The sequence below is a fragment of the Carettochelys insculpta genome, chromosome 28, assembly GCF_033958435.1.
Source record: "Carettochelys insculpta isolate YL-2023 chromosome 28, ASM3395843v1, whole genome shotgun sequence".
NCBI classification, from domain to species: domain Eukaryota; kingdom Metazoa; phylum Chordata; order Testudines; family Carettochelyidae; genus Carettochelys; species Carettochelys insculpta.
The window spans coordinates 9,466,265-9,486,788 of record NC_134164.1 but is presented as its reverse complement, the minus strand read 5'-3'; the positions used below and the strand labels follow the sequence as shown (position 1 = coordinate 9,486,788).

General features: G+C 53.2%; 1 protein-coding gene across 1 annotated transcript in view; it reads left to right on the top strand.

Annotated features, from left to right (window-relative positions):
* The window catches only part of TANC2 (tetratricopeptide repeat, ankyrin repeat and coiled-coil containing 2), a 703,794-nt gene that overhangs the window by 149,593 nt on the left and 533,677 nt on the right, over window positions 1-20,524 (top strand). The gene's annotated exons all lie outside the window — the stretch shown is intronic.

Here is a 20,524-nt window from a genome sequence, read left to right as displayed (position 1 = left end):
GGGTGGACACTGGCAGCTGGTTACTTCTCGCAGCGGGCAGTGTCCCACCCCTGCTCAGAACCCTCCCACCGTGGTACTGGAAAACTGTTTTGCTGTACTTGATACAGGAAACCAAGAATTATCCCATACAGAAGAGGAGAAGCCTCGTACCCCCAAGGCTGGGAAGTCTACTGCCACCCCTGCAAGAAAGAAACGTAGAGTAGTGGTGGTTGGAGACTCTCTTCTGAGGGGGACGGAGGTGCCCATCCGTCGCCCTGACATTTCATCTCGGGAGGTGTGCTGCCTGCCGGGGGCCCGTATCCAAGACATTACGCAGGCATTGTTGAGGATTATCCGGCCCTCTGACTACTATCCCATGCTTCTCATCCATGTGGGCACTAATGATACTGCGAGGTGTGACGCTGAGCAGGTCAAGAGTGACTTCAGGGCTTTGGGGGCACGGGTCAGGGAGTTTGGGGTGCAGGTGGTATTCTCTTCAATCCTGCCTGTCAGAGGTAGGGGCCCAGGCAGAGACAGGTGTATCCTAGAGGTGAATGCTTGGTTGCGTAGATGGTGTCGCCAGGAAGGCTTTGGTTTCTTTGACCACGGGATCCTTTTCCAGGAAGGACTGCTAGGCAGAGATGGCGTTCACCTTTCGAGGAAGGGGAATACCATATTCGGACACAGGCTGGCTAACCTAGCGAGGAGGGCTTTAAACTAGGTTCAACGGGGGCAGGGGAGCAAAGCCTGCAGGTAAGTGGAGAGCATGGATACCTGCCTGGGAGATGAACTTGAAATGGGAGGGAGTATGGACTACACTGGGAGAGTAAAAAGAGTGCCAGGGCAAAACTGGGAGGGAAGACCAAATCAATGTCTGAGATGCCTATACACAAATGCAAGAAGTATGGGAAATAAACAAGAAGAATTGGAAGTACTAATACATGAATACAACTATGATATCGTTGGCATCACAGAAACTTGGTGGGATAATACTCATGGTTGGAATGTTGGTATTGAAGGGTACAGCCTGCTTAGGAAGGACAGACAGGGAAAGAAGGGAGGAGGTGTTGCCTTGTATATTAAAAATGTACACACTTGGACAGAGGGTGGAGATGGACGGGTTGAAAGTCTCTGGGTTAGACTCAGAGGAGTAAAAAACAAGGATGAGGTCCTACTAGGAGTCTACTACAGGCCCCCTAGCCAGGTGGAAGAGGTGGATGAGGCTTTCTTTAAACAGTTAACAAAATCATCCAGGGCCCAGAATTTGGTGGTGATGGGGGACTTCAACTATCCAGGTATATGTTGGGAAACTAATACAGCAGGGGACAGACTGTCCAATAAATTCTTGGACTGCATTGCAGACAACTATTTATTCTAAAAGGTTGAAAAAGCTACCGGGGGAAGCTGTTCTAGATTTAATTTTAACAAATAGGGAGGAAATTATTGAGAATTTGAAAGTGGAAGGTTGCTTGGGTGAACGTGATCATGAAATCATACAGTTCACAATTCTAAGGAAGGGTAGAAGGGAAAATAGTATGATAGAGATAATGGATTTCAGGAAGGCAGCTTTTGGTAAACTCAGACAGCTGGTAGGTAAGGTCCCATGGGAAGCTAAACTGAGGGGAAAAACGGCTGAGGAGAGTTGGCAGTTTTTCAAAGGGACATTATTAAGGGCCCAAAAGCAAGCTATCCCGCTGTGTAGGAAAGAGAGAAAACATGGCAAAAGACTGCCTTGGCTTAATCAGGAGATCTTGCATGATCTCAAAATAAAAAAGGAATCGTATAAGAAATGGAAACTGGGACAAATTACAAAGGATGAATATAAGCAAACAATACAAGCAAGATTAGAAAGGCTAAGGCACAAAATGAGCTCAAGCTGGCTACAAGCATAAAGGGAAACAAGAAGGCTTTTTACAAATACATTGGTAACAAGAGGAAGACCAAGGAGAGGGTAGGGCCATTGGTCAGTGAGGAGAGAGAAACAGTAACGGGAAATTTGGAAATGGCAGAGATGTTTAATGATTTCTCTGTTTTGGTCTTCACTGAGACATCTGAAGGAATGCCTAACATAGAGAATGCTAGTGAAAAAGTGGTAGGTTTAGAAGTTGAAATAAGAAAAGAACAAATTAAAATTTACTTAGAAAAATTAGATGTTTGCAAATCACCAGGGCCTGAAGAAATGCATCCTAGAATCCTCAAGGAGCTGATAGAAGAGGTATCTGAGCCTTTAGCAATCATTTTTTGAAAATCATGGGAGACGGGAGAGATTCCAGAAGACTGGAAAAGGGCAGATATAGTACCCATTTATAAAAAGGGGAACAAGAATAACCTGGGAAACTACAGGCCAGTCAGCTTAATGTCTGTGCCAGGAAAGATAATGGAGCAGGTAATTAAAGAAATCATCTGCAAGCATTTGGAAGGTGGTAAGGTGATAGGGAACAGCCAGCATGGTTTTGTTAAAAACAGATCATGTCAAACCAATCTAATAGCTTTCTTTGATAGAATAACAAGCCTTGTGGATAAGGGAGAAGCGGTGGATGTGGTTTACCTAGACTTCAGTAAAGCATTTGACATGGTCTCACATAATATACTTAACAATAAACTACGCAAATACAACTTAGATGGGGCTACTATAAGGTGGGTGAACAACTGGCTGGGCAACCGTACCCAGAGAGTAGTTATTAATGGTTTTCAATCCTGCTGGAAAAGTATAACTAGTGGGGTTCTGCAGGAGTCTGTTTCAGAACCAGTTCTGTTCAATATCTTTATTAACGATTTAGATATTGACATAGAAAATACACTTACTAAGTTTGCAGATGATACCAAGCTGGGAGGGGTTGCAACTTCTTTGGAGGATAGGGTCATAATTCAAAAGGATCTGGATAAACTGGAGAAATGGTCTGAGGTAAACAGGATGAAGTTTAATAAGGACAAATGCAAAGTGCTCCACTTAGGAAGGAACAATCAGTGTCACACATACAGAATGGGAAAGGACTGCCTAGGAATGAATACAGCAGAAAGAGATCTAGGGGTTATAGTGGACCACAAGCTAAATATGACTCAACAGTGTGATGCTGTTGCAAAAAAAGCAAACATGATCCTAGCATGCATTAACAGGTGTGTTGTGAAGAAGACACGAGAAGTCGTTCTTCTGCTCTACTCTGCGCTGGTTAGGCCTCAGCTGGAGTATTGTGTCCAGTTCTGGGCACCTCAGTTCAGGAAGGACGTGGAGAAATTGGAGAGGGTCCAGAGGAGAGCAACAAGAATGATCAAAGGTCTAGAGAACATGATCTATGAAGAAAGGCTGAAAGAATTGGGCTTGTTTAGTTTGGAAAAGAGAAGATTGAGGGGGGACATGATAGCAGTTTTCAGGTATCTAAAAGGGTGTCATAAGGCAGAGGGAGGGAACTTGTTCTTCCCTGCCTCTGAGGATAGAACAAGAGGCAATGGACTTAAATTGCAGCAGGGCAGGTTCAGGTTGGACATTAGGAAAAAGTTCCTAACTGTCAGGGTGATCAAACACTGGAATGAATTGCCAAGGGAGGTGGTAGAATCTCCATCACTGGAGCTATTTAAGAAGAGGTTAGATAGATGGCTTTCAGGGATGGTCTAGAAAGTGCTTGGTCCTGCCACGAGGGTAGGGGGCTGGACTTGATGGCCTCTCGAGATCCCTTCCAGTCCTGCTCTTCTGTGATTCTATGAATGTGGTTTAATGAGGCGTGGGTTAGCTAGTTGGAAAAATAGGGAAGGGTGAGAGGACACAGAAGGAAAATGGTGAAAAGGAGAAAAGAGTGGAGTGAGGCTGAGGTCAAGACACTGAGGGAGAGGGCAGAGTGGAAACCCTAGAAAGGAGTCTTACGATATTGTCAGCATCTGAAGGCCCATGCTTATGTGTAACTGCTCCGCAGGCTTCATTCTCTATTTTCACACTTCAGTTTCTTTTCCATTAGCCACCTGGGATGGTGTCACAAGGATCTTAATGTCCCCAAAGGGATGTGTATATCTCCTTTGCACAGCTGTGGATCCAAAGGGAGCTGGTGGGGACAGGATAGCCTTGGCTGGGCCTATCTTACCTCCCATCCTCTGCCCTCAGGGCTGCATTACTTGGTTTAAACTGTTTTTGCTTCATAATTAGTACATTAATTAAATATTCAAGATATTAAACTGCTTCTGCTTCTAATTAGTATATTAATTAAATACTCTGAAGGATACTTATTCTCTGTTCCCATCTCCTTGATTTGATAATTTTTTTTCTGAATACACAGATCAGACATTCTCTCTTCCAAAATAAAAGCCTTGAAAGTGAGTGAGTACAGAAACAGGAAGACGAAAATCTTCCTCCTTTGTTTTTTGGGTGTCGATTTATGTGTGTACGAAGATTCTGAATTGTGGGCCAATGAATTGAATCTGAAGTGTGTGGTGAAGTGGTGATATATAATAATATTTTTCAAATATTTAATTAGCCAGGATTAAAATTCCATTGAAGATGAATAGTTGTTTAATGAAAACTGTAACATTTTATTGGGGTAACTGTTAGAGGAAAATCCTGCAGATTTCATGGAGGGTAGAAATTCTGTAAATATCCTGCCCCAATGTGACTTATCATACACACATTCATGTGCTCTCACCACAACAAAAATGATTGGTTGGAGAAGAAAATTGTTTAATATGGATTAAACTTTTTGTTGTACGTAGAACTTGATTTTCAAGATGTTCAGCACCTGCACTTCGTGTTCACTTCCCAGGGTTTAATATCTCTGAAAATGGGGCCTTGAGTTTTTAGGAAGAGTCATCCAATGCTCCAGAACATGTGGAGTCTAAAACTGAAGAAGCAAAGTGATACAAAGGTTACAGCACAGGCCTGGGAATTTATAACTGGTTTTATTCTAGGCTGTATAGTAAGTCATTCTAACCAGTTTGTTTGTTACAAAACAAACCAACAGTCATGTAGCACTTTAAAGACTAACAAAATCCTGTATTAGGTGATGAGCTTTCAAGGGACAGACCCACTTCAGATCTAGTCTGAAGAACTAGAATGTGGGTCTATCCCATGAAAACTCATCACCTATTATATTATTTTGTTAGTCTTTGTTATTTGTTATTTTGTTAGTCTTTAAAGTGCTACATGACTGCTTTTATGGTTTGATTGAATGCAGACTAACATGGCTATGTTGCTATTCATCTGTACAAAGGGTATTGTTACCCTACTTCACCCTAAAGATCATCCCAGGCTTACATTCATGTGGATTTATTAAATGCCACTGTAGGGATGAAGGGGATCAATCTCTCGCACATACACACGTGCATTCATACCCTCAGTTACTCGTACACTTACACGGGTGAACTCAAGCAGGCAAAGAGATACATAGAGACAGCAGAGGAAACCAAGGCATAGTGGGTCTAGTGTGTCTGCTTGTAGTCATGAATCTGGGACGGTGAGCTGATTGTATAACTCTCTTGTCAGCTTACTGTCTTGTCAGCTTGTTCCCTTATCAATGTAGTACTTAGGAGCAGTCAGTACTATCTGTCCTGGGGAGAGGGGGAGGTTCCTAGGGCCGGGACCCTGGGCTTTCTGCTGACTCCCCAGCCAGCTTAGATGAACTTCTGCAAAGTAGTCATGAAAAGTGCTCCCCATTATAGCTTTGCATCCATCTATTTATATGTTTCAGTCCATAGCTCTTGTCCTGTCCCACTGCCCCAGGATGCTGTGTAACCATGCCTCATCAGCTAACAGCAGACAGGACTTTGATCTTCTCCTGATGGGGCCTCTTTCTCTTTCTTAGGTGGGTTCTTTTGCAGGGCTCAGCTCCTATTATTCTCTGGCCATAAGGGTGTTGCTGGCAGCTGATCATCCAGGCAGTCTGACTTCTGGGACTGATTCCGTGCTCTCACACCCACATTCACGCAAAGCATAGCTCACTTAAGAGAAAGCAATTTCTTTTACAAAGGAACAGCCAGGATTTCTTACAGACGTAAGAATGTATAAAGCTTACTGTAGACGTAGCAGCTGCTACAAAACAAAGCTGACAGAAAGTTACAGGACTTAAAGCCATCCATGACTGAATATTACAGAGCTTACATCTGCATTGTACTGGTCTGAGCAGAGGCTTTTTACAACCAGTATAACATTTCCAATTTCTGGGATGCTGTGGTGATTGATAAAAATATGTAAAACTTCTTTTTTTTTTTTGCAAGCAAGTTTTTTAGAATTGGAGAATCTGAGAAATGCATGGTTTTCCCTTTGATATTTTTGAGTATAATAGAACCAAATTCTTCTTTAAATGCTTACTCAATGTTGATCTCGTGTTAGATGGGTTTGTGTCTTCGTGAATGGCTGCCTGACCTTTTTTTAACCCTTCTGTTACCATAGCACTGGCTCTAGTAAACTCTGGAGTCTGCACTCATGTGCCATTATATGCGGAGTTGCTTGCCCTGTGTCTTTTTCATTTAATTTCTTCTGCTTGTGATGGTTGCAGGAATGCTACTTGCTCCTGCAATTTCCCTAGTGGTTCACTGTTTGTGTTGTTTTGGGTTTCCTCATGTAAATAGTTAAAGTAGTGAATAGTTGTTTGGTTAGTTGAAGTCCTGTTGGGAACATTACCCCAGGGAGTTGGCATGTCTGTAGGATTTAAGCCATGTGTCACCTGCCATGAAACTATGACTCAGCACTGTGCATTTCCTGGTGCTGCTTCCTTTCACCCATATCCAGGAAGTTGCTGTCAAATCCATCTAAGAGGATTTGACTTACAAAAACTTATGCCAAAATAAGTCCCTTAGTTTTTAAGGTGCCACAGGACTCTTTGTTGTTTTTACAGATACAGACTAACATGGCTACCCATCAGAGACTTATTAAATTAGTCACTTTCTGGTACCATAGACAGCTACAAAGGAATACAGTATTCATATAAGACAAGATGTATGCCAGGCCACTCGTTATCCCTAGAACAGCAAAGAGTAGTGTGATGTCCTGGTTATCCCTACCAGGAATCTGACCTACGGTGAAAGCAGCAACAGGAAACAGGATGTAAATATGTTAATGGGTGGGCTCTTTAGCCAAGGGGGAAAAATAGATTTAAGTGCCACTGAGGGATTGGGGTGTGGTCCTGAGGGGAGAGCTTCTCCAAGCCTTTCTGGAACCTGAGCATCATTTCCTAACAGAAGACCAATCTGCCCTGGATCAGGTGAAGAAAGACCAAAATAGCTGCAAGTACACCTTAATTGACCAAAGAGTCAAAACTTGGAGTTTAAGGTGAAGAAGGTAGTCCAGAATGAATTGAGGCAAGGAGCTACGGTGTTAGAAGAGAGAGGTTTTCCCTGTAATTGGTGAGAATGCTTTTGATTTTAGAAGTTAGAAAAAGGGGTCAGGAGTCTTGAGGATTCTATACTAGATTTTTATTGCAATTTTCCTGTTTATTTAATTTGATCTTGACCATCTCAGTTGATTTCACTGTTTCATTTAACATCAGCTTGAAAATAGGATAGAACAAGCCCATTTGTTGATAAATTACACACAAATATTTGTGTTAGCTTTCTCTCCTTATCATTTCATTTGGTTTATGAATGGTGTTATATTTGCTTTGTGCAAAGAAACTGATGTTTTGGATAGTCGGATTTAGCATACCAACTAAATGTCAACACAATTTGCATTTTAATTTACTGAACTTGCCATTGCTGGTGTTCCTGTGGACGAAATGTTACAAGGGTCAAACATATTGGTAGAAATTTGATGACTCACATCTTAGCTACTGACATGTTTCATCTAACTTCTTTGTATTATTTTACTTTCATTTTTGTGTATATTTGTATTTCTTTGTATCCCTCTACCAGTTCCATGTGTGCTGCTCCAGCTTGACTTAGGTTTGTATGCAAGTGATGGAAAATTTGTTTTCTACCCTTTGCCTGAGACAGAAACAAGGTTTATCTTGATGGCCACAATCCCCAGTTGTGTTATTTTAGAGGAATCATACGTAGAAGAAAAGAAAGGGTGAATAATTATATTTTGCCCCTATGCCCTTTGAAATTTCAGCATTTCCAAAGCTTGTTGAGGCTTTATAAGTATATGATGGCTACCTGAACACAGAGACCTTTTCTTATAACCAAATACCTGCTGGGGGACTGTGACCTGAAGATGGATATAATGTTCTTTCTGGCTGTTTCTACACTACAGTGGTCTGTTGGCAGAAATTACTCTCGGAAGAGATCTTCTGGCAAAACTTATGTAGGCAGATCACATCCACACACACAAGTAGATCTAAAGAGCTATCCATGCTGTCAACAGAGAGCAGCCAGACTGCTCAGCCATTCTCTCAACAGAACAGCCAACCAGAAGCTCAGCAAACAGGGCTGCCTGGTGAACCAGCACCCCTGTCTGTCAACAGAGGGCCCCTAAGAGAGCCTACGTGGCTTTTTTGTCCACATAAACTGTCAACAAAGCTGTCATTCCTCATCGTGCTGAGGCAGAACGCTGTCATCAGAAGTGTCGAGTTTTGTCAGCAGTCAACAAAACGCATTTTGACTGTAGACACTCTGAATTTTGTCAACAAAACTCTCTAGTGTAGATGTAGCCTCAGAGTTCTATGTAAGGAAGAAAGCAGTAGTGTGCAGCCACCAGAAATGGGCTATCTTATGGATTTATCTACCATCTAAGTGAATGATTGTGTATTGTTTGTGAATGTTGGTGAAATACAGAGGTCCTGGACTGTGTTCACAGTTTGGAGTGAGGATTATTATTCATATAAAATGTTTGAGTATCCCACTTTGCCTTCTGTTTACCTGTAATTTATACTTGTAAATTAGTTTTTAATCTTCCTAATATTTCACAGAATGTGTATGTCAGTATCTTGTAATGAACTGTACTATTGGTTAAAAGGAACAGTGTTATTGATACCTTACTGAAATCAGTGGAAGATTTTGCAAAACCCAGAACTTGGTTTTTATGTAATAAACTCGATAGGGGGTTCTCATATTTTTTCTTTTGGAGCCCCTCTCTGCCTTCAACAGGATATGAAAACTCCATGGCCCATGTTCATATAAAAGCGAAGACTAAGTTGATAGCAAGTTAAACAAATGCCCATGGCCCACTGACATGCTGGAACCATGGAGTTAAGTTGCTCAGGCTTTAGCTGCAGCTGCAGGTGGCAGAGCTCAGTGCCCCAGGCTTCAGCCCCATGTGATGGGACTTCAGCAGTGGTGACTGGTGCAAGTGTTTCAAGGGGCCACTGGCCAAGTGTCCCTGCTTCACTCTCTCCTTGCCCATGCCTGCTCTCCTTCGCCTGCCCCATTCCTGCCTGCCTCTTCCTGTAGAAGCTCCGCACCCCTTCTGTTGAGTGCAGGGGCAGTTTCCCCCATCCCATGGAGCAGAGCAGCACAAGAGGAGAGCAAGCAAGGAAGCTTGCGCTGCTTTTGAGATGTGCCACTCTGCGGGGAGGGGTGTGACTGTTTCTGCACACACTGAAAGTGCCCAGGGGATGGGGATGGACACTGGGGGTGCTGCGACCTCTTGTGTGCCCTACCCCAAGTGTTGCCCCTGCCAGCAAGTGTTGTGCTGCTTGAGGGGCCTCTTGAAATCTTGTGGTCCCCTCCCTTCCGCTTGAGGGGCCCTAGAACCCTGATTGAGAATGACTGAACTAGATCATGGCTACAGTCTATAGACAGTAACAACAGAACTCTTGTTTATGTAACCCTTCTGTTAACGCCAGATGCCTGCCAGAAGGGCCGGGTTCAACTCTTGTGGGGTTTTCCTATCAAGGATACAACCAACTGGCTCGAGCCCCCACCCAGTGGCCTGGGACAATTTCACCCCCGTGCTGGGTGCCTGTAAGGCGGTTCTCCCCTGCCCCCTCACAAGCACAGAGTCTGAGATAGAAATGGCTTGTTTAATGACGGTAACCTACCCCAAGGTTACAGCGACAGATGCAGTATATCTCAGCACAGAACAGACAAAACCCCTTTTTACCCAGATACCATCCCCATATGCAGTAGAACCCAGTCTCTTGCTGGGGCTGTTGGCCCTTTTCCACACACACACAGGCTGTGTCTACACATGCCCCAAACTTCGAAATGGCCATGCAAATGGCCATTTTGAAGTTTACTAATGAAGCGCTGAAATGCATATTCAGCGCTTCATTAGCATGCGGGCGGCAGCCGCGCTTCGAAATTGACGCTCCTTGCTGCCGCGCAGCGCGTCCAGACGGGGCTCCTTTTTGAAAGGATGCTGCCTACTTCGAAGTCCTTCGAAATGGCCATGCAAATGGCCATTTTGAAGTTTACTAATGAAGCGCTGAAATGCATATTCAGCGCTTCATTAGCATGCGGGCGGCAGCCGCGCTTCGAAATTGATGCTCCTTGCTGCTGCGCAGCGCGTCCAGACGGGGCTCCTTTTTGAAAGGATGCTGCCTACTTCGAAGTCCCCTTATTCCCATGAGCTCATGGGAATAAGGGGACTTCGAAGTATGCGGCGTCCTTTCGAAAAGGAGCCCCGTCTGGACACGCCGCGCGGCGGCAAGGAGCGTCAATTTCGAAGCGCGGCTGCCGCCCGCATGCTAATGAAGCGCTGAATATGCATTTCAGCGCTTCATTAGTAAACTTCGAAATGGCCATTTGCATGGCCATTTTGAAGTTTGGGGCACGTGTAGACACAGCCACACAGTTACAGGGTGTACCCTCTGCGGTGCAGTCCCACAATCAAAGCCCACAGATACATCACCAGGGCAATACTAGCTGTCCACTTGTCTGTAGCCACTTGTCAGCAGCTGTCTGCCAGTCGCAGTTGTCTGCCGCCGCTCCTACCAGCTGCCTGCTGTTGTCCACCAGTCCTAACCCCACTGCTTGGGACTGCCCTAAGGCAGAACCCAGTGATTTCAGCTCTGTGTGGCCTTAGCTGCCACTCTGTGATTTCAGCTCTTGGTATCTCTAGTGTGGGGTTTCACAAACACCTTAGTATCCAGCTCTATCTTTCTACAGGTGGGGAGTGTTAGTCAAGCCAGGCTTATAGCTATATGGCCAAGGCACTTAGCAAGCTGGCTCAACCAGTACCCCTCCCCTTCTTCCTCACAATGCTTTAAACCAGGGAGGCCTGTGTAATCAATGTCTTAAACAGCTAAGGCGACTGCCCTGTCCCCCGCAATGACCCAGAGCATTGGTGAGATCTCACAACTCCGGCATTAAGTGTCAGCTTAAATTGTGATTTTACAACTACGTGTTTACAATAGACGAAATCTCATGGCTTACTTGCTACCCATTAGGCTTTGCCTGAAAAGGTATCACACATGCACACCTTTTGCATTCTCATGCAGATGACTTCTGGGAGACTCATTCCTCCCAGCCTTCAGCAGCACTGCGTTCTCCTGCTCCCCATTCCCCACACTACCAAAGACGGGGGAACTGCTGCTGCCCCCCACTTGGGCAGCCCACCTCCTCATCCAGCAGCTGCTGCATCCTCACCCCCCAGGAAAGGTAAGGGGCTTCTGAAAGCGGCGGTTGGGCCCCCTCCACAGGCCTCTTCCTGTGGAGTGGCCTGGGAGGGGTGAGTTTGAGCAGAGCCCTTCCTTTCCACCGGGGCTCCAGAGGGGTGGCTGCATAGCCAGGGGTGGGGTGTTAGGGTGTGCCCCTGCCCCACCCCTGCAGCCACCACCCGCCTTACTGCCCCCCCCCACACCCAGCCGCTGCTGGGGGCCCCTCCTCCACCTAGGCCCCCTTCTAACCAGCTGCCCCTTCCTTCTGCCCCCGGTTTCCTGAGGGCTCTGCAGCAGCTGCCGTGGGCCCCCGCCCACCCTCAGGCGCACGTGGGCACCCCCACCCCCCCATTTCCACCAGGTTGGCTGTGCCCACGCCCCCTCCCACCCCCCTTTATTTTTCACTTCACCTAAGCGCCTGAGCCCCCCCCCCCCCCCACCACACACGCATAAACTTTACTCCCTCACATCCTAGTGCAGAAAAGGAGCCATCTTACCATCTTGTGCTGGGAGCAGCGGCCATCTTAAGTCTCACCTTCCCCTGACCTCACTGCCCTTGCTCTGCCCTTCCCTCACCTGACTGGGTCCTCAGCCTGGCCGGTGGGGGAGGGGCAGCCACGCCTCCACCCTTCCTTCCCCTCCACTCTCCTCCCCTCCCCCGCTCTCTCTTAAAGTCCCCCACGCCCTACAAACTTCCCCCATCTTACAAACCCACCACCATGACCCCCACACCCGCCGGAGGGTCATCCAGTGACCCCCTCCTCCCCTCTTCTTCCACTGTCACCCCTCCCACCCCTGAAACGGCGGCCCACTCATCCAGGGCCGCCCAAGACTCTGCCGCCATGTCGGCTGAGGGCGCGGGCACAGGCTCCGGGGCTCCCACCACCTCCGCTGCGGCATCCTTCAGCAACCTAGCCCCGAACCCACCCCCCCAAAAGGGCAGGAAGGGCCAGGGGAAAAGGAAGGGCAAGAGCCCCGCCCGGAAGGCTAAACCCCCTGCGGCGGAGACTCTCCCCGCGGCTGCCCAAGCACTCGCCGCAGCCTCCCCTTCTCCCCCTCCCCCTGCTTCCTCCACCACCCCTGGGGGCCCCGACATCTCGGCCCCCAGGTCGTACGCCCAGGCGGCGGCCGCCACCCCGCACCCTGCTCCTTCCACCTCCGCCAGGATTACCATCCCCGACGGTCGCGGCCCCTTCCCTGCGCTCACCAAGAGGCACGGGGTCCGCTGCCTCCTGGTGGCTGCCTCGCCCCACGTGGAAACCTACGTGCGGGCGTTGGCACGGGTGGTGGGGTCCGCGGCCGTGGTGGCGGCCTCCCGGATGTTCGGGAAGATCGTCTTCTTCCTGGCTTCGGAGGCCGCCACCCAGGAGGCGGTGGAGAGGGGCCTGGCGGTTGGGGGCGTGCACGTGCCCCTGGAGCCGCTGGAAGACCTGGGCGTGCAGGTTGTGTTCTCGTCCGTCCCGCCCTTCCTTCCCAACGCCACCCTTCTGCCTTTGCTCACCGCCCTGGGCCGGCCTTTGACGGTCCTGAGTCCCCTCCCAGTAGGCTGCAAAGACCCCGTCCTCCGGCATGTGCTCTCATTCCGCCGGCAGGCCCGAGTGCAACTGCCGCCGGCGGCAGCACAGGGCGGGGTGGCCCAGGAGGGGACTATACTGGTGTCCTATCAAGGGGCCCAGTACCGGGTCTTCTGCACCCTGGGGTAGGCCCGGTGCTTTGGATGCCGGGCGGCGGGAGGGATTGCCCCCTGGCCCGGCACAAAGAAGAGGAGCCCGGGACCTCCTCCGACCCGGGGGGCGTCAGCCACGAGACTGGCGGCGCCCCGACCGCGACAGTCCCTGGGACCGCCCCTCCTCTTTTAGGCCCGGACGGATCCATTGCCGCTCGGGCGTCGGAGGGCGCCCGGCAGCATGGTGCCAGGAGAGAAGAAGCGGGCGCTGGCGCCCGAGCGGGCATAAAAGCCAGGCCCATGGAGGAGAGGGAGGCAGGGCCGGCGGCAGGACCAAAAGAGGGCCCACCCCAGGGCGGGTCGCTCCTCTCCCTCGCCGCACCACCCCCTTCCTCCCTCCCTCCCTCCTTGTCGGCCCTATCCCCTGGCCCCTCCTCCTCTACTGCCCAGCCCGCCTCCTCGGAGGGCTGGGTATTGGTGGGGGGGAAAAGGAAAAACGGGGGTGCGCGCGTACAGCACCCCACCCCGCAAGGCACCCAAGAGATCCGCCAGCCCCGCTCCACCCGCCGAACCCCCAGCTACCAACCACCTGCCGGGGGCGACGGAGGTTGCCGCCGCGGCGGCCGAGGAAATTAACACCCCCTCGGCCCCGGAGCCGGAGCCAGAGCCAAAAGAGGCCGAGACGGCCCTCCCTGTGCCCGCACCCTCCTCCGACACCCCTCCGGCCGCTACCCAGGTGGCTGTAATGGAGCGCCCGGAGGAGGTGGCTCCCGGCCTCGCCCTCCTCTCGCAGGAGATCGAGGCCCTGGGCCTCACCCCGGTAGCCCTGGACATGGAAGGCCTGCTATTAGAGTCCTGTGGGCCGCCTATGGACTCTCCCCCACCCCTCCCACTTTCCCCCACCCCTCCCACCAGCGATCCCTCAATTGCCACCTCCTTCTGCCCTGAGCTGTCCCAAGGGGCAACCTCTCCCTCAACTAGGGACGACCCCCCGACGGAGGTCGGCCAGCCCCCGGACGCCCCAGGGGAATTAGGGCTCCCCTTGCCCCCCCCCTTCGTCCCCGCAACTGAAAACCCCAATACCCTCTCCCCCGACCTGCCGGCGCCTCCTGCTGAGAGTGCCGGCACCTCAACCTCTACCCTGCCATTGCCTGAGGAAGCCCCCCTCCTGGAGACCTCCTTGGCCCGTGTTTCCGCCCTTGCTCCCACCTTGGCCTCACTGCTTGCCACCCCTGCCATACCCCTTCCCGGCCAATGCCCCGCTCCAGAACCCGCAATCCCCCCCCACTCTAAACCCTCCCCTTCCTCCTCCCCCCCCCACTCCCTCCTTTCCCTCCCCCCCATGACCCCTCTCTTCCCCCACTGATCTCTACCTCCCCTGCCCCCATCCCTTCCCCTCCTTTTTACCCCTGCCCACTCATACCTGCCCCCGAGGTCGTAACCCCTCAGGAGGCCCCTCTTGCACTGCCGTCTCCCAGCACTTCCGGGGCTGCTCTCCCCCTGCCGCCCTCATCCCTCCCAAACTCAGGCCCCAGTCCCTACCCCAACCTCTTCTCTGGCCGGGGGGCCCAAAAGAACGCGAGGCCGACGGGTTCTCAAGACCCCGAGACCTCGGCACCCCACGCGCTGGCGGGCGAGATGCGCCAGTTCTTGGAGGACGTTCGCAGCTCCAAGGACAAGGTTACTCTCGCCCTCCAGCGCTGGGGAGACTTTCACTCTGCCCTGGAGTCCGCGAGGGCCCTTCTGAGGGAGGGCAAGGGGACCGGGAAGAGGGACGCCGCGGTCTACCAACGGGCCCGTGGCTTCCGTGACGCCCTCGTCACCTTTGGCGTGGCTCACGGCTTGCTGCGTGGCCCCACGGGAACCGCCGGCGCTCCCTCTGGCGAGGCTCCTCCCCAGCCCTCCAAATGGCGCCGTTCATCCTTGCCACACTAAACGTCAGGGGCTGCGGGTCGGGTCTCCGCAGGTGCCGAGTGCTCTCTTTCCTCTGAGAGGGCAGGTACTCGGTCACCTTTCTACAGGAGACCCACACTACTCCGGCCGCCGAAGCCAAGTGGCGGCTGGAGTGGGGAGACAGGGTCCACTTTAGTCATCTCTCGGCCCAGCTGGCCAGGGTAGCGACCCTGTTCTCCCCAGACCTGCAGCCCGAGGTGCTGGGGAGCGTCGAGGTCGTGCCGGGGCGCCTGCTCTATCTCCGGGTGCGGGTGGAGGGGCTGCCTCTTCACCTTGTCAACATCTACGCCCCGACATTCGGCCCGGAGAGAACCCCCTTCTTCCAGCAGGCGGCGGCCTTCCTCGACACCATCGATCCTCGCGAGTGCCTGGTCCTCGGCGGGGATTTCAACTGCACCCTCGAGGAGCGGGACCGCACGGGGACCGAGAAGTGCCAGGCCGCTGCGGACGTCCTCAGGGAGCTCATTAACCGTCGCTCCCTGGTGGACGTCTGGCGCAGCCACCACCTGGACGAGGACGCCGGTTTCACCTATGTCCGGGTGGTGGGCCATAAATCTGCACACTCCCGGTTGGACCGCATTTACATCTCGCGGCACTATCTCTCCCAGGCCCACGTCTCTAGCGTACGGCCGACCCCCTTCTCGGACCACCATCTGGTGGCCGTGAAGGCTTCCCTCTCGCCGGGGAAGCGGGGGTCGGCCTACTGGCATTTTGACAACAGCCTGCTGGAGGACGTGGGCTTCGTGGCGTCCTTCCGGGAGTTCTGGCTGGCCTGGCGCGAGCAGCGGCACGCCTTTCCCTCGGCACGGCGGTGGTGGGACCTGGGAAAGGTGCGCACATGGCTCTTCTGCCGCGACTATACTCGGGGGGCCAGCCGGCGGCGGGATGCGTTGATAGGGCAGCTGGAACGGGAGGTCCTTGAGCTGGAGAGGCGTCTAGCCGCCAGCCCCGGAGATCCATCCCTCTGGGGCACGTACCAGGAGAAGCGGGACGAGCTCAGGACCCTCAACGCCCATCGGGCACAGGGGGCCTTGGTGAGGTCGCGAATCCAACTCTTCCGGGAGATGGACCGCGGCTCCCGCTTCTTCTACGCCCTGGAGAAAAAGAGGGGCGCCCAAAAACATATCCTCTGCCTTTTGGCAGAGGATGGCACCCCTCTTACGGATCCGGTGGAGATGTGCGAGAGGTCTCGCGCCTTCTACGCCTCTCTTTTCTCCCCGGATCTGACCGACGCCGACGCCCGCAGGGCGCTCTGGGACCAACTCCTGTCGGTCAGCACGGGCGACCAGGACCAGCTGGAGCTTCCTCTCACTCTGGCCGAGCTCTCAGAAGCCCTCCGTCTCATGCCCACCAATAAATCCCCGGGCATGGACGGGCTGACCGTGGAGTTTTACCGCGTGTTTTGGGACGTCCTCGGCCCAGACCTGCTCGGCGTCTGGGCCGAGGCCCTGCAAAGCGGGGTGCTCCCCCTCTCGTGCAGGCGTGCAGTCCTCAGCCTGCTACCCAAGAAGGGGGACCCCCGCGACCTCAAGAACTGGCGTCCCATCTCGCTCCTCAGCACGGACTACAAGATTATTGCCAAAGCCATCTCCCGTCGCTTGGGGTCCGTGCTGCAGGACGTGGTCCACCCCGACCAGACCTACACCGTCCCGGGCCGCAGCATCCTGCATAATTTGTCCCTGGTCCGGGATTTCTTAGAGCTTGGGTGTAGGGACGGCCTGTCGTTCGCCCTCCTGTCCCTGGACCAGGAGAAGGCGTTCAACAGGGTGGACCATGGGTATCTCCTGGGCACCCTGCAGGCCTTCGGCTTCTGACCCCGCTTCGTCGGGTTTCTCCGGGTGCTGTACGCTGCCTCGGAGTGCATGGTCAAGCTCAACTGGACCCTGACCGCTCCGGTCAGCTTCGGACGGGGAGTACGACAAGGCTGCCCGCTCTCAGGACAGCTGTACGCTCTGGCCATCCAGCCCTTCCTCTGCCTCCTTCGGCGAAGGTTGACGGGGTTGGCGCTTCCAGAGGCAGGGCTGCGGCTAGTCCTGTCGGCGTACGCCGACGACGTGCTCCTCGTGGTCCAGGACCCGGGAGGCCTGGCGCGTCTGGAGGCCTGCCAAGCTATCTACTCGGCAGCCTCCTCCGCCCGGGTCAACTGGGTGAAGAGCTCTGGCCTGGTGGTCGGGACCGGATGGCAGACGAGCCGCCTCCCACCCGCGCTTCAGGCCATCCGGTGGAGCGCAGGTCCGCTTCTCTATCTAGGCGTCTTTCTCTCCGCCACGCATCCCTCTCCGCCGGAAAACTGGCAAGGCCTAGAGAGCAGGGTCGCTGAGCGGTTGCCGAGGTGGACAGGGCTACTCCAGTGTCTCTCCCTCTGAGGGAGAGCGCTGGTGTTGAACCAACTAGTCCTGTCCATGCTCTGGCACTGCCTCAGCACCCTGGTCCCACCCCCCGGGTTCCTGAACCAGCTCCAGAGGTTAATCCTGGAGTTCTTCTGGCCAGGACTGCACTGGGTCCCTGCAGGGGTACTCCATCTCCCCCCGGGTTGGGGGGGACAGGGCCTGACCTGCACGCGCACTCAGGTCCATGTCTTCTGCCTCCGGGCCCTGCAGAGGCTTCTCAACACCAGCAGTGCAGATAGTCTGGCGTGGAGCATGCTGGCGCACGCTTTCCTCCGCCGTTACCGAGGGCTCCGATGCGACCGGCAGTTCCTTTATTTATCCTGCAGAGACCGTCCGCGAGGCCTCTCAGAGCTGCCGGCCTTCTACCAGGACCTCCTCCGCACTTGGCGGCTGCTCGCAGCCTCCAGGTCCTTAGGGGCCACCGTAGGAGAAGACCTCCTCGCGGAGCCCCTGCTACACAACCCCCACCTTCGTGTGCAGGCGGCGGAGTCTCGCACGGTGCGCCGGAGGCTGGTCCTGGGTGGAATCACCAGGGTCGGAGACCTCCTGGACTACGAGTGGGGGGACTGGATGGAGGCCCCGGCACTCGCCCGGCGCATGGGGCTCTCCGACCTACGCTCCCCCCGTCTCGTACTCCGGGAGGTGAAGGCTGCCCTGCCCTCCACCGCTCACAGTTACCTCGGCCGGGTCCTGCGAGAGGGTGCACCCCGCCCCCCTCCCACTCCTAGTCCTCCGGACCTCTTCGTGGGCCCCCGGCTTCGCGATCCTGCCCGCCCCCCTCCCCCCCATCACCTCAGCCGGCTGCACACTTTCCAGCCAGTCCCCTTCCGAACCGCGCCTCGTCACCTTCTGTACGCGCTCGTGCTTCACACGCTCCACTTCCCCACCCTCGTGTCCCGCCCCGATCACAAATGGCGGGACCTCTTGCCGTCATCGCAGGGTGGGGAGCCCCGGTGGGCCGGCCTCTACTCCACCTTGGTCCCGTGGCCCGCCGGGGACATCAGCTGGAGAATCCTCCACGGAGCGGTGAGCACGGGCGTGTACCTGGCGCGGTTCACCCCCGGACACCTGTACCTTTTGCGGCACGAGGGAGAACCTGGCGCACATCTACATCGAGTGCGCCAGGCTGCAGCCCCTCTTCCGGCTCCTCCAGAACCTCCTCTTGAGGTTCTGGCTGCACTTCTCCCCACACCTTCTCATCCTCTCACACCCTATCCGTGGCCCCACAAAGTCGCGGGACTTCCTCGTCAGCCTCCTCGTGGCCACGGCCAAAATGGCCATTTACAAAACCAGGGAGAGGAGGCTGGCAGGGGGGGTGACCTGCGACTGTGGGGCCTACTTCCGTTCCTCCCTCCGCTCACTAATCCGAGCAGAGTTCCTCTGGGCGGCGTCCACCAACTCCCTGGATGCCTTTGAGGAACGGTGGGCGCTGTCCGGGGTCCTCTGCTTGGTGTCCCCCTCTGGCTCCCTCATTTTAAACCTTTGACCCTCACTCCCGCTCCTGGTTTTTCTTTCGTTGTCCCCCGTATTTACTTGGAACCGGGCTGTTTTTAATGGGTCCCCTCTCATCGTGAGAGGGGCCTTGTAGCCGTGGGCAGGCTATGCCTGCCCACTCCCCCGGCATCCAATAGGTACATCCTCCCCGCAGCTGAGAATTTGACGTCCCGGCAAAACACTGTTTCGATTATAACATCCACATGAATTCCCCTCTAATAGCCTGAGAAAGCTCACTATGGCTTCTACAAGTCTGTGTGCCAGATGTATTACATCCTCCCCAACTACTCCAGGTGCCTCATAAGTTAGTCTGTTTATGGTCTTTATGGCTCTATGGCTACGTCTACACGTGCCCCAAACTTCGAAATGGCCATGCAAATGGCCATTTCAAAGTTTACTAATGAAGCACTGAAATGCACATTCAGTGCTTCATTAGCATGCGGGTGGCAGCAGCGCTTCGAAATTGACGCGCCTTGCCGCCGCGCGGCGAGTCCAGACAGGGCTCCTTTTCGAAAGGAAGCCACCTACTTCGAAGTCCCCTTGTTCCCATGAGCTCACGGCCTACCTCGCCTATTGAGGATGGGGATAACGGGGGTAGGGTCCTCCTCTGGCAGCAGGGGCAAGGGGCATCCACCCCGGGACTCCCCCTCCACCCGCGTTGGTCCTTGTGTCTCTCGCTCACAGACTGGGATATCCTGGACAAAAACGTCTCCATCAGCTAATGGGGGTGTATGTGTACATGCCTGGTTCTCCTCCAAACTGTCGGCAGTTGGGGCAGGTTCATCATCCCAGATTAGTCTTGTTGTGGAAGAAGGGTCCCCAGGCCAGGGCCTAAACACTTCTGCTCTGGGATTCAGTGCCAAAGGTGTTGCCCTTTCCCCAGGTTCCTGCAATAGACTCTGGGATCTGGTTCCCACTCTAGGGTGTTCCATGGGAATCTCATCCTCTTCAGAATCACTCTCGAAGGTGCTGTATAAGGGAAGATCATCTCCACTGCACCCACTGCCTGTGTTGGCTAATGGATGTGACCTTGCACCTGGTCGTATGTCAGAGTCCATCTCTGCAGATGCACCAACCAACTCTCCCACAGGCAGTAGGAGATTCCTATGTACAGTCTTCATTGGCCCTGATCCGCTCTCAGGTTTAATCTTGTAAACAGGAAGGTCCTTAAGTCTTTCCACCACCAGGTAGGGTGTTGCCTTCCATCTATCGGCAATCTTGTGTTTGCCAGCAACCCCTAGATTCCACAGGAGAACTCGGTCCCCAGGTTGGAGCTCCTGAGGGCGCACTCTTGCATCGTACTGGTGTTTGTTACGATCTGTGTTCCTGCGGGCAGCTGCCATAGCCAAATGGTAGGCATCCCGCAGCTTTTCCTTTAGTCGGGAAACCTACTGCAAATGTGTCTCATAGCCTTCCCCATCCCCTGACACCCCGAAACATAAGTTTATTGGTAGTCTGGGCTCTCGTCCAAACATTAGCAAATATGGGGTGGTTCCCGTAGCATCATTCTTTGTGGCATTGTAGGCATGCACCAAAAAGGCAACATGTTGACTCCAGGCCGCTTTCTGCTCCGGGCGCAATGTCCCCAG